Source organism: Aegilops tauschii, chromosome 2, assembly GCF_002575655.3.
Source record: "Aegilops tauschii subsp. strangulata cultivar AL8/78 chromosome 2, Aet v6.0, whole genome shotgun sequence".
In the NCBI taxonomy this organism is placed as follows: domain Eukaryota; kingdom Viridiplantae; phylum Streptophyta; class Magnoliopsida; order Poales; family Poaceae; genus Aegilops; species Aegilops tauschii.
Genome location: NC_053036.3, coordinates 214,150,999 through 214,163,380, shown reverse-complemented (window position 1 = coordinate 214,163,380; position 12,382 = coordinate 214,150,999). Strand labels below are relative to the sequence as shown.

The following is a 12,382-nucleotide window of genomic DNA, read 5'->3' as shown; positions in this document are numbered from 1 at the left end:
CTTTCCTGATGAAATGTTCAAGTACTAGTACAAGTGCACACATCTCAACGTAATCTGACGGCTTGTACGCAAGGTGTCCAGTCACCTAGGTGTCCCAAATGGTTGTCAAATGATTAAACAGAACACCGACGAAAACACTAGTGGCACGTCCCTTTATGTCCATCTTATTTTCTCTCTCTTGGGTGCAGCATTGTAAACCAAATAAATCTCCAGCAGTGCGTACGAAATCTCTTGCACATGTAGACCTACTATCTACCTTTCATGAAGCCTAGCTAATCAGACAACAGAAAAACGGCAGAGCTGCCCAATGTCTTGTGCCTCAAGCTGCCAATGCAAAGGAAACCTTTTGGCTAATCTTCATCTCGTCATCGTCATCAAAAATTGTCCTGCCTCGTTGCAAGCTAGCATGCAACCCGCCTACACATATAATAAAAGTGGTCCTCGATCTACCCGTGTTTTTCACCCTTGCTTCCTACGGACGATCGATGGCTAAGCTTACCCGATCGTGTTTACAGGGTTAATCCTGTTTGCCCGAATTACGTTTGTCTAATTCAAAAGTTAACATGTCTAGTAAAGAGCCCGGGAGACTACTTTGATTGCGTCAAAAATATAATAAACCACCTGGATGGCTAATATATATATATATATATATATATATATATATATATATATATATATATATATATATATATATATATATATATATATATATATATATATAGGTAAATTGTTTGGGGCACCTAGGTGCCTGGGCACCTAGGGCTGTTATGGCAAGTCATATTCGTTAGTGCATGTCATAAAATTGACAAAATAATGGCTTTCTATATTTTGTTTGCATGCACTAGTATCCTAAATGGTCAATGATTTCTTTCCAAAACACAAATAATCTGAACATTCGTACTTGGGTGGGTATATACGTACATGTACCCAAGATATAACCACGTGTACATGTTATTTGACCATGATACTAGTTAGTGGGTATTATATCTAAGGAAAATATGTACGTGTTGTTTTATACTCAATGAAAATATAGACATAAATGTTATACCTTTCAATAAGTACATGTTGGTGTTATACCCAATAGAAATATACACATGAAATATCTTAGATATAGTATATGAAAATATTTAGAATGATAAAGTCGGTGACGCAGAGCGCATAATTACTTAGCCTACGCTCCGGTCTTAATTAGGTGGGCGGGTCGCGGGGGCAGGAGTAGGCCTCGCCACCGCTGCAAATTAGTTGAGGGTAAAAGGGTTTGAAGGAAATAGTAACGGGACTTAATTTGATTACCTTCGGTTCTCACATGGTCCATGACGTCCTGCTGTCCTCTGCACCGCTACTAATTAGTTTTTTTTGGAGCTGCTGCTCATTAGTTGTGGGTAAAATTGTATGAAGAGAATAGTAATGGGATTTAATTTGGTTACCATCTATACTCGCGTGGTCCACGACGTCCAGCTTCCAAGGTTACTGATCATTGGCAATAATATAGGGATATAATAGATGGTAATGCACCAAAATATTTTACCAAGCAATAAACTACGATCCCTCAGCTATTAAACCTAGTAAGACCATGTTGATATGTAGTAATGAGTTACTACACGCGCCTTGCTATATGTACAGAGGATGGATTGGATGGTAATGAAATTATTTTTCGAGGGAGGTAATGAAATTGTTGGCAGTAAAAAGGATGGATTGGATGGTAATGAAAGAAAATGTTTTACCAACCAATTAGTCAGAGATGATTCAGTCCTGCCTCGTAAACCTAGTAAAACCATACTGATCTGAAGTAACGAATTACTTACTACATTTGCTCTTTGCATTGGGAAATACAGTACAATTAAAGCATAGAAAAAATTTAAAAAATGGACTGCTCTTGATTCTACAGGCCGCATGCAGTAACAGCAAACATAGAAAAAATGATAAAGGAACGGCTCATGATCATACAGGCATGCAGTAACTCATTACTATTGATTTTCCAGGGATGAGCACGGACCAGGCGAAGCGAATGGACCTGGTCGTAAGCTGTTACTTTCGATTTTTCATGGACATAGCGCGTGGTTCGGGCTAATTAGTGCGAACTGGCCTGTTGGGTCAATCGGCCGGAGCGTACGTTAAGACGACATAGTGCGCTCGGGCTTAGTTTAGCACGTCTAATGATAAAGTAGTATATATAGTACTACATGATAGCATATGAGACATATGAGGTAACTATCCTCAGATGGTAGAATGTATTTTTCCTATGTGTGTACACTAAATTGAGCCCGAACGCATTGTTAACTATCGTACGCGTCAGCCACCTTGCCCCGTGGAATCAGCCATCCTAATTAGTTAGCCGTAAATCAGGGGTAGTTGCGAAATAGATTGTAGTAATAAAAAGGATATACTTTCCTAGGAATAATTAGTGCATGACAACGGTAAATCTAGAGAAGGCAGTAGTAATACTGGTCAATCTGATTACTATATTTTCTTATTCTTGTTACTAACAAGGGGAAGGAGTAGTAATTGAGTTAATTCGGTTTTTACTATGTTATCTAGTGCTTGTCACTATCTATGAAAAAAGTGAAACAAAACGTGGAAGTTTTGGGTACAATAGTAAGTGAATTGTTTGGTTACCATTGTTTGAATGAATTTTTACTATGTGCTCAAATTATGGTGCGGGACGGAGATATGTGTGGAGTAGTAACCTAGTTAATTTGATTATTAATATTTCTTCAATTGCTTATTATTATGCCCCCTAATTATGGTGCAAGAAGGGAAGCCGTATGTGTAGTAGTAACTGAAATAGTTCAGTTACTACTTTTACAATGGATATTACTATGTGTAATTTGTAAGTTAAAGTACGGACAAATGTAATTTTCTAACATGTGGTTGGATGGTTAGAGGGACCGTGGTATCCCCAGCCCATCAAGGTTCAAGTCCTGGTGTTCGCATTATTTCGGGTTTTATTTCATGATTTTTGGCGATGCGCTTTCAGTGGAAGGAGACGTTTCCGTCGACGACAAGGCGCCTACAGTGACTTCGGAAATTTCAAGATGACATGACGGCTCAGTTCTCGGAGATGCTCATAGGGGTAGGGTGCGCAGGTGTGTGTTTATAAGGAAGAGTGTATGCACGTATGTATGAGTGCTTTGCATCTATACTGATGTAAAAAAAATACCAATTACCAGAGGGTCCATCCACGTGGTGTATGCTTTACTAGATCCAGGAGTGTTGCACGACACCATAATAGTTTTAGTCCCCTTACCATACATGTCATTATTGTTTACCATCGTTAATTACTGGGTCGTAGTGCCATGCATGCAATCCATTACCACATTAGTTGGTACTTTTTACTACCAGAGCCGGAGAGAGGAGATGATGGAGGTGTACTAGATTCCGTACTGTTTATTACTTTTACTAGATCATTGATGGCACGCTTTGCTGCGCCCGTCCATTTTTCCATTTGAACGGTAGTAATTTCCACAAATATATGAAGGTTATAAAGGCATTTCATCTTTCTATTCTATTTCAAAAAGAACAATATAGCCATTCATTTTATTTTGACAAACATTGCACATATTTGGGGGAGATATGGTCAACATGGCACAGGTTTCTCAATCCAATACGCGATGCATCATAATAGTCTGTGTCCTAACCGGCATCAGGTTGAACGTACTAATCTTCAAAAACAACAAAATCAGAAGGAAATCGCTTAATAAACACTATAATTGTTTGGTGCTAGCTATAATAAAACATTATCACAAAATATAAAAGCAATTTGACTACAAATTAGCATAGGTCCTACTAAAACTTCCCCGAGTCACAACACTACACATTTAAGAAGCTCCGCGTACAATTCTTCAGCAACATGTTCTACTACAGGCATCATCCCCACCTTAATCGTGCATTGACGCCAACTCGATAAGAAAAAACCAGAGTGCCTCATCTTTATTGTATGCATGAAGGTAGCTTCCAAACAAGTTGACACCTACCAAGTTATTCAAGGGCGAGTCTTATTTCTATGCTCCAAGCTTCTAATTAGATGTCTGCAGGGGTGATGTTTTGGCCAGAAACATTATTTACTACATGAAATGTAGTACATAAAAGGCCATGCTAAAAAATAGGCATAATAGGAGTGAAATCCTGTAATGAAAATGGGAAATATAACGCAGAAAGTAAAACCAAATTCCAACTTAATCGTGGCCTCAAAGCCCTTCTAGTATCAGTGATCTGCATGATTCTACAATTAGGCAAATGTCTTTGCCATAGATCGGTTATGATCCCTAAAGAATGTTAAGCAGTATGTTGTTTATCTCCAAAGTCCAAGTAATATGCCAAAAATGAGAGTGAGACTGATTCCATAGTAATTACATTAGAATACAAAAAAAGAAGCAAAAACAAGAGAGACATTTTCATTGTACAATATAAAGTGCAAATGTGTGCACACGTGCAATGTGGACTTACACGATCAACAAATAAACTCTCGGTCTTACCAAAGTGCCAGCTGAAACTCCTGCACCATGTCAACATACAAGCATCACAACTCATGTTATTCGTTACCCATCATATACACAACATGCACCTGAGAGAACAACACCGTATGTTTTTTACTTTAATAAGGAGATGGGTGTTTATCCACTAACCTTGCCCGGCATGTACCACAACATTACTGATTTCTTGAATAGCGTGTACAACGCTTCGACCACACACACGCTAACTGCACGAAAAGGCAGACCGCCCAGTGACACCGTAATCACATTACACATCACATGATAAATAAAGCACAATGAATTGCGACTTGGGCTAGCAACAGGGACGGAGTCAACAAGGGAGAGCTGGGGCCATGGCTCCCCCCACACTACAAAAGTTTCTCAAGTTACCCCAAAATGCTATGTGAGTTAATGCATTTGATGTCTAAATTCTTATGTATGGCCCCTTTGATGCTTTACATGTTTCATTGGCCCCCATTAATAAAATTCCTTGCTCTGCCCCTTCCGGCAAGAGAAGTTCTCTTAGACGTTAATATTAAGAGAATTGATAGCACGGACATAAACGAGGGTCCCCCTAGAGAGGAATTCTGAATCCTCTAATTGCATGGTTTGGAATAAAAAAACTACTCATAAGACAAAATATTCTCCGGTTACACAAGGGATATCCGCAATGCAATATTTCGCACTTCAAAACCAAATGGTTCGTGACCAGAGGTAATTAAAGAGGAATTGGAAAAACTCTGCACTTTGGCAATGTCACCTTATTTTGGTTGATGCTCAAATTTAACAGCAATGGTTGATAATAGGTGTCGCTTATCACGATTCATGAACCATGCATATTCTATCAATTACTATTCCTTGTAGGCCAAAGGATTTTGCTTTTGTTTGAATGATTCTGACAAGATGGCTACGAAAAGAATAGAAAACAAAGCCAAGATTAATTTTGTAACTGTAGTTTGTAAAATGCTTCAGGGCCTTACCAAACCAAACAAATTGTATCGGCGGGTGTGAAGCATCAAGCCTAATTAGCTTGAGAGATCCACTCTTGTTATCACCCTCTTACAATATACAGTGAGCAAGCATATATGGAGCACTTGAACAACTAAAAATACAAGAGATAATAAAAAAAAAATGAACAACTAATTGTACATAAACAATTGATTCAGATTAATTAAAATGCTTTTCTCATTGCAAATTACTGTTCCTGATAAATGAACAAAGAGATCAATAGCATGAGGGTGGTGATCCAGTGCGAAAAAAGTAAATCCAAACTGGTAGTCAGTTTCGGGTATCTCTGCCTGGAAGTGTGTTACGTATTACTTCTAGAATGTTTACCTTCCGATGGTTCTTTCTCAAATCAAGGAACTCATAAATATCAGCATGCCAAGGCTCCAAATATATAGCAAATGCACCTAAAAGATAGAACCATTAAGAATATGTAAATTGGGTCCGACCAACTGAAGCTACTTACCTTTTCTCTTTCCTCCACCTTGATCGACACAGCATGCAGTATCACTGAAAACACGTAGGATGGCGACAATTCCATTAGTTCCTCGAATTTAACTGCCAGTAGCTCAAACATTGTGAATTGACACAGATTTGCTTATGGAAGCACATTCCGAGAAAGTATCATAAATTCCCTCAATGATATCGTCTTTCATGCAAACAAGAAAGCAGCTGCTTAACTGCATCACAAATAAATAAATAATAGGAATATTAGTACACAGCTTAACCATTAATACTGAATTCAGTTTTTTTTAACAATACTGAATTCAGTTAAGATAGAAGGTGCAGTTCTTGAGGTGATGGGAGTGATCCCTATTTTCATATCATCACAATTTGCAAATCCGTAGTGCATCTACAGGCTACAGCCCTCTAGCAGTCCATGCATTCCAGATAAAAGGTTCAGGTAACAGGAAATCTCTTCTATACCCTTCAGATAAACTACTGTACTCCCAACTTTGTTGGAAAGTCAAACTTTTTTATGTTTGACCGTCTTTATATAATAATACAAAAATATTTATGTCATCAAATTAGTAGCATTAGATTCATGATAAAATATATTTTCATCATATACGTATTTGGTTTCTTAAAAATTGACATATTTTTATATAAACTCGGTCAAACTTTGAAATAGTCTAACCCTCCAACAAAGTTGGAAGTACACTCTTTAAAGGACTCTTTAAAGGACGGAGGGAGTACATGGTTAGCGAACGCTCACATCCCCTTCCCTGCGTCAGATGCCTGTTTAACCACAAAAATACCATGCTCTTCGGAACACCTTCAGCGCCATTGTGTGTGTACCCGTCCTGCATCGCGTGTTAGCGCCGAAGTGCACCGTGTCGGCCTAATCGACACCCCAAAAATCAGATGTCACACCTCCATACAGCAGCTAGCGGTGGTGCAACAGAAAGGGAGAGAGGTGCGAGCACACCTGTAGGCGAAGTGGACACAGGTCATCGGCGCCGCGAGGAGTCGCGACCAGGAGGTCATGGCGGCGGCACCTAGGGTTCGCCCTATGACCGCGAGATAGGCCGGGGTCGAGGAACTGCGTCGACCCTGCCCATGGACAGGAGCCGTCTGCGGACGCCGGTTCCAGTGGTGCCGCCTTCGGCAAACTCAGGCGTCGTGGTGGACACCGCCGGGGTCAACGGCTAGGTGGGGCGCGGCAGTGGTAGGAGAGGTCGGGATTCTAGGGAGGCGCTGCGAGAGAAGGGCCTTCGCTGCTTGGGCCCAGCGGGGGTCCAAAATAGCTACGGGAGTAGCTTCCCTCGCGGGAATAGGGGATCTCTAGGATCTAGGAAAGGGTTGGAGGAAAAAGGAAACGCACACCTCCATTTAATATCAGCTAGTGAGTGGCGCACATCAATCGTGATGAATGCTTCCTGAAACTGAAGATTGATTGCCCGATTTATCATCCACCCAACAGTCCACCGCCGCTTCGCCTGTAGATGCATCAACTTCGCCTCCCCATGTACCGGTCTGGTCCTCTCGTTGCGTTGGAGATGCCGACCGAGCAGAGAGTAGACTGCTCATCGAGCCACGCATACGCCTCCCAGGGACCACATCGACCCAGGCAGCGATCAGCTCGTATGCAGTGGCACCTAGCCCATTTGGCCCAAATTCACAGTATACGTCCGAAATAGTTCCGGAGCAGCGGCCCTCTCCAGTAGACTGCATGTGGTCAGCGTAAAGAGGTCATGGGGTCCACAGAGACATCCAATGGACAGCAAAGACCGAAACAACAGATCTGACAGTTAAGACCCCTAATGGCCTGAGAAAGCTGGATTAGTGATCAGTTATAATATATTTAAATTTCGTAAACTGGCGTGGGACGAGCGGCTCATTAGCGACCGGTTTGCAGGACAAGGAGTTTTGAGCTCTCGCACAGATTAACGCCACTATATTTGTGTGTGTATATATGTGTTGGTGGAAAACGACACCTACGGGATCACAAGAATCCCTACTACGGTTGCCGGGGCGCGGGGTTGTGAGAAGAGCAGGATTAACAGTCAGCACAAGGATCGTTTACACAGGTTCAGGCCGCGAGGATGCGTAAAACTCTAGTCCTGCTTTGATGGATGTATTGAGCGTTCTTGAGCTCTTGAACTAGCTATGGTGGTCGTGCAGTTCCAAAGAGCCGAATTCTCTTCCAGTACGCCATGGGCCTCCTTTTATAGTCGAAAGGGGCTGCCACAGTGGCACACAGGAGGTGGAAAGACCTACAGTACTATGAGCTTATCGTCCATATTACAGGACAAGACGCATTTAATGCGCAGCTTAGGTGTCCCTTAGCTTTACTGGGGACGGGAACGAGGCCCGTCCCGTCCGCTGCCGCCTCGCCCTGCTTTGACACGCGCCCGGGCCAGCGGTGCATGCAGCGCCATGTAGGCAGGCAGGCAGCTGAGGTGGCGCGGTGGTAGGACCTTCACGAAGATCTGCATGCCACCACGCAGGTGCTTGCTGAGTTGGTGCAGAGGCCGCCCGTCGCCACGCAGGTGCCTGCCCAGCTGGTTGAGCTAGCTGCTGCTTGGGGACGGCGGTGGAGTCTTGGTCGACGCGGGCCTGGCTGTGGCCCCGCTGACGCCCTCGGCAAGGGCCTTGCCGGGAGCCCGGCAAGGGTCCTGCCGTGGTGTTGCAGTCGTCCCCGGCAAGGCGCTTGCCGAGGGTCTTATGGATCTCCTCGGCAAGGATCCCGCCGAGGGTCGCCGTCTTTTGGTTCTCATCTGATCTTATATCTCTATGATCTTGACAAAGATCTGCATGCCACCACAGAGGTGCCTCCCGAGCCCTAGTTGTAATGCCCCGAGACCGACGCTCCCGACGCTTTCCATGTTTTGCATTGTTGCCGCATGTTATTTTTGTTTGTTGCATTCATCATAGCATCATCCGCATTGCATCGTTGCTGTCATTGTTTTTCAAAACTTGCATCTGCTCATAGTTGCTGCGTCCCCCCTTGCTATCGTTGACCGTTTCAAGACCAACCACACTCGCAACGTTGCTCCTCATTTTCTCTCTTGTCTTCTCCGGGGCCTTTTGTCAGACACTTTGTCTTTGTCGACCCCTCTCAGACCACCCCTCGCGCGCGTCCGGAAATTGTCCCGAACCCGACTCGGGTTGTTGTTACCGATGGGTCCGGATCATCCCCTAACATCTATAAAACATCACCGTTTTCTTTGTTGGACTCTCCTAGCTTATTTTTCTTGACCGTCCGATTTAAATCGGAGGGACCAAATATCCCCTAACCTAAATTCATCTGCTATATATATTAGTCTAACCCGAGACCAAATCCCTGATTTCTAGGGATCCTCCTCGCCGCCGCCACTCCACCGAATCCCCCTCGGGATCTCCCCTGCCCGATTCACCCAACCAGCGCTCTCCCTCCTCCTCGTTCCAGATGCCCGAGCCCCCAATCCAAAATTCCTCTTGGCCTCCACCATGTAGCCTCCTCCCTCGATCCATCCTACCAGCACCGCTCGCCCGATTCCCCTGTCACCACAAGCCACCGGAGCACCAGGAGCCCTCCAGCCCTTGCTCCAGCGCGCCTCCTACCCCGAGTTCCTCTCGTGCTCCTCCATGGCGCCCTCGTTCCCGGGCACATCGACCCCGCCGCCTCGAACTCCCGTGCCGAAGCACCACCTCGCGCGCCTCCTTCCTCAAGCAGGGGCTCAACCTGCTGCTGGCGACCTCGCCCTCCGTCGACCACGGCAAGGACCGGCCTCGTCCAGCTCCTCTCCTTCCCTGTCTTTCTCCCTCACCTCACATCTCTCCCTCTCTGTTTGCTCGAACAGGAGCAGGAGTTTCTCCAGCAGCGAGCGCCCGAGGCCTCCTCCTCGACCCTCCCCGCACGAACCCCATCGCTGCTCGTCACCATGGCCGACCCTGCAGCAAGCTCCGCCGCCGCGCCATCTGCAGGCGCTCGGGCACGAGCTCACCCGCGCCCAGTCTTCCTCCTCGTCGCGCGGATCCAGGAGGCTTGACGCTGCCGATCCCCTGCATCGCCCTATTGCCGCGCCTGCATCGCCCTGTCGCCGCCGCCTTGCTCCACCCTCGCCGGTGAACAGCACCAGCAGGTCGTCCTCGCCGCCCCTCCTGTTCGTCTCGACCGCAAGTCCCGCGCCTGCTGGCTTCCTCTGCTTCGAGCGACAGAACGAGCGCCTCCCCGTCGTTGACCCGATCTGGCGCCAGCGTGGAGAAGCGCCAAGGCCCAGCTCGCCCTTCATCTCGCCTTCGCCCGTTGACCGCGGCCCAGTGTGCCCTTGCAGGCCTCCCTCTCCACCGACCTGGGCCGAGCCCATGGGTGAGCAGCCCTCCAGCCCCTCCTCTCTGTTCAGCCCAGCAGATTCGGCCCGTGGATGTTTTTTTTCTTGTCTCCGCGAATTTAGTAATTATCCAGGATTTACAGATTTGCACAAAAGTCCCTAGTCTTCATGCATATAATAACTCATCAACCGTGCATCGGATTAAAATGATTTATGTATGTAAAATGCTTAGAATTTCATCTAGTTTCATAATATGCCACTCTCATCCATGTTTAAAATGTTTAAAATGCTGTTTGTTTAAATTTGCTCGAATGCCATGTTAAAATGATTTATTTCATAGCTTAATAACCGTAACTCGGAATTTAATAAACTTTGTAAGTAAATGGGGTAGAAAAATGCATAGATTAACTTGGTGCACTTTATTTTGCTGTTTAAGAACATTAAAATTGTGTTATGGCAGAACAGTACCAAATCTAAAATATGCTTGTGGGGATTTTCCGGAATTGTTGTTTGTTGTTCCGGCCTCATTTAAACTTGCCTAGATAGGTAGTTTTCTTATGCCTCACCTCTTGCCATGTTAATCAACATTTAATATTGTTGGGTACATAACCGAGAGAGAACTAAATAATTGATGTGGTGTTTCGTCAATATGCAACTCGTTGCATATTGAGCTCCACTTAATTTGTAGTGTTGTTTGTTGCACTTTGCCATGCCATGCCTCATTAAACCGGACATGCATCATACTTGTTTGTGCATCATGCCATGTGTATGTGGTGGTTGTTTACTATGTTGTTTGTTTCTTTCCGGGTTGCTTCTCTCGTTACCTTCGGTTTCGTTCCGGAGTTGTGAGGATTCGTTCGACTACATCCGTTTGTCTTCTTCATGGACTCGTTCTTCTTCCTAGCGGGATCTCAGGCAAGATGACCATACCCTCGAAATCACTTCTATCTTTGCTTGCTAGCTGTTTGCTCTATCGCTATGTTGCGCTACCTACCACTTGTTATATCATGCCTCCCATATTGCCATGTCAAGCCTCTAACCCACCTTTCCTAGCAAACCGTTGTTTGGCTATGTTACCGCTTTTGCTCAGCCCCTCTTATAGCGTTGCTAGTTGCAGGTGAAGATGAAGTTTGTTCAATGTTGGAACATGGATATGTTGGGATATCACAATATCTCTTATTTAATTAATGCATCTATATACTTGGTAAAGGGTGGAAGGCTCGGCCTTATGCCTAGTGTTTTGTTCCACTCTTGCCGCCCTAGTTTCTGTCATACCGGTGTTATGTTCCTTGATTTTGCGTCCCTTACGCGGTTGGGTGATTTATGGGACCCCCTTGACAGTTCGCTTTGAATAAAACTCCTCCAGCAAGGCCCAACCTTGGTTTTACCATTTGCCTATCACCTATTTCTTTTCCCTTGGGAGTCGCGCTCCTGAGGGTCATCTTTATTTTAACCCCCCCGGGCCAGTGCTTCTCTAAGTGCTGGTCCGAACTGAGTAGACTGCGGGGCCCCCTCGTGGAAACTCGAGGTCTGATTTTACTTGTAGGATGTCTCATCCGGTGTTGCCCTGAGAACTAGATATGTGCAGCTCCTATCGGGATTGTCGGCACATCGGGCGGCTTTGCTGGTCTTGTTTTACCATTGCCGAAATGTCTTGTAAACCGGGATTCCGAGACTGATCGGGTCTTCCCGGGAGAAGGTTTATCCTTCGTTGACCGTGAGAGCTTATAATGGGCTAAGTTGGGACACCCCTGCAGGGTTTTATCTTTCGAAAGCCGTGCCCGCGGTTATGTGGCAGATGGGAATTTGTTAATGTCCGGTTGTAGAGAACTTGACACTTGACTTAACTAAAACGCATCAACCGCGTGTGTAGCCGTGATGGTCTCTTTTCGGCGGAGTCCGGGAAGTGAACACGGCTTTTGGGGTTATGTTTGACGTAAGTAGGAGTTCAGGATCACTTCTTGATCATTACTAGTTGACGACCGTTCCGTTGCTCCTCTTCTCGCTCTTATTTGCGTATGTTAGCCACCATATATGCTTATTGCTTGCTGCAGCTCCACCTCACTACCCTTTCCTACCCATAAGCTTAAATAGTCTTGATCTCGCGGGTGTGAGATTGCTGAGTCCTCGTGACTCACAGATTCTACC

At 45.0% G+C, this 12,382-nt stretch overlaps 2 long non-coding RNA genes across 2 annotated transcripts; both read right to left on the bottom strand.

The window, feature by feature from the left end:
• Positions 1-4,256: 4,256 nt before the first annotated feature.
• On the bottom strand, positions 4,257-4,907 carry LOC141041619 (uncharacterized). The gene is made up of 2 exons (XR_012202317.1): positions 4,626-4,907; positions 4,257-4,495 (listed from the first exon to the last, which is right to left on the bottom strand). It is a non-coding gene; the product is annotated as an uncharacterized lncRNA (long non-coding RNA).
• Positions 4,908-5,768: 861 nt separating this feature from the next.
• Positions 5,769-7,194, bottom strand: LOC109758539 (uncharacterized). Its single transcript, XR_005767715.3, has 4 exons — positions 6,907-7,194; positions 6,675-6,819; positions 5,944-6,157; positions 5,769-5,884 (listed from the first exon to the last, which is right to left on the bottom strand). It is a non-coding gene; the product is annotated as an uncharacterized lncRNA (long non-coding RNA).
• Between the last annotated feature and the right edge of the window lie 5,188 nt (positions 7,195-12,382).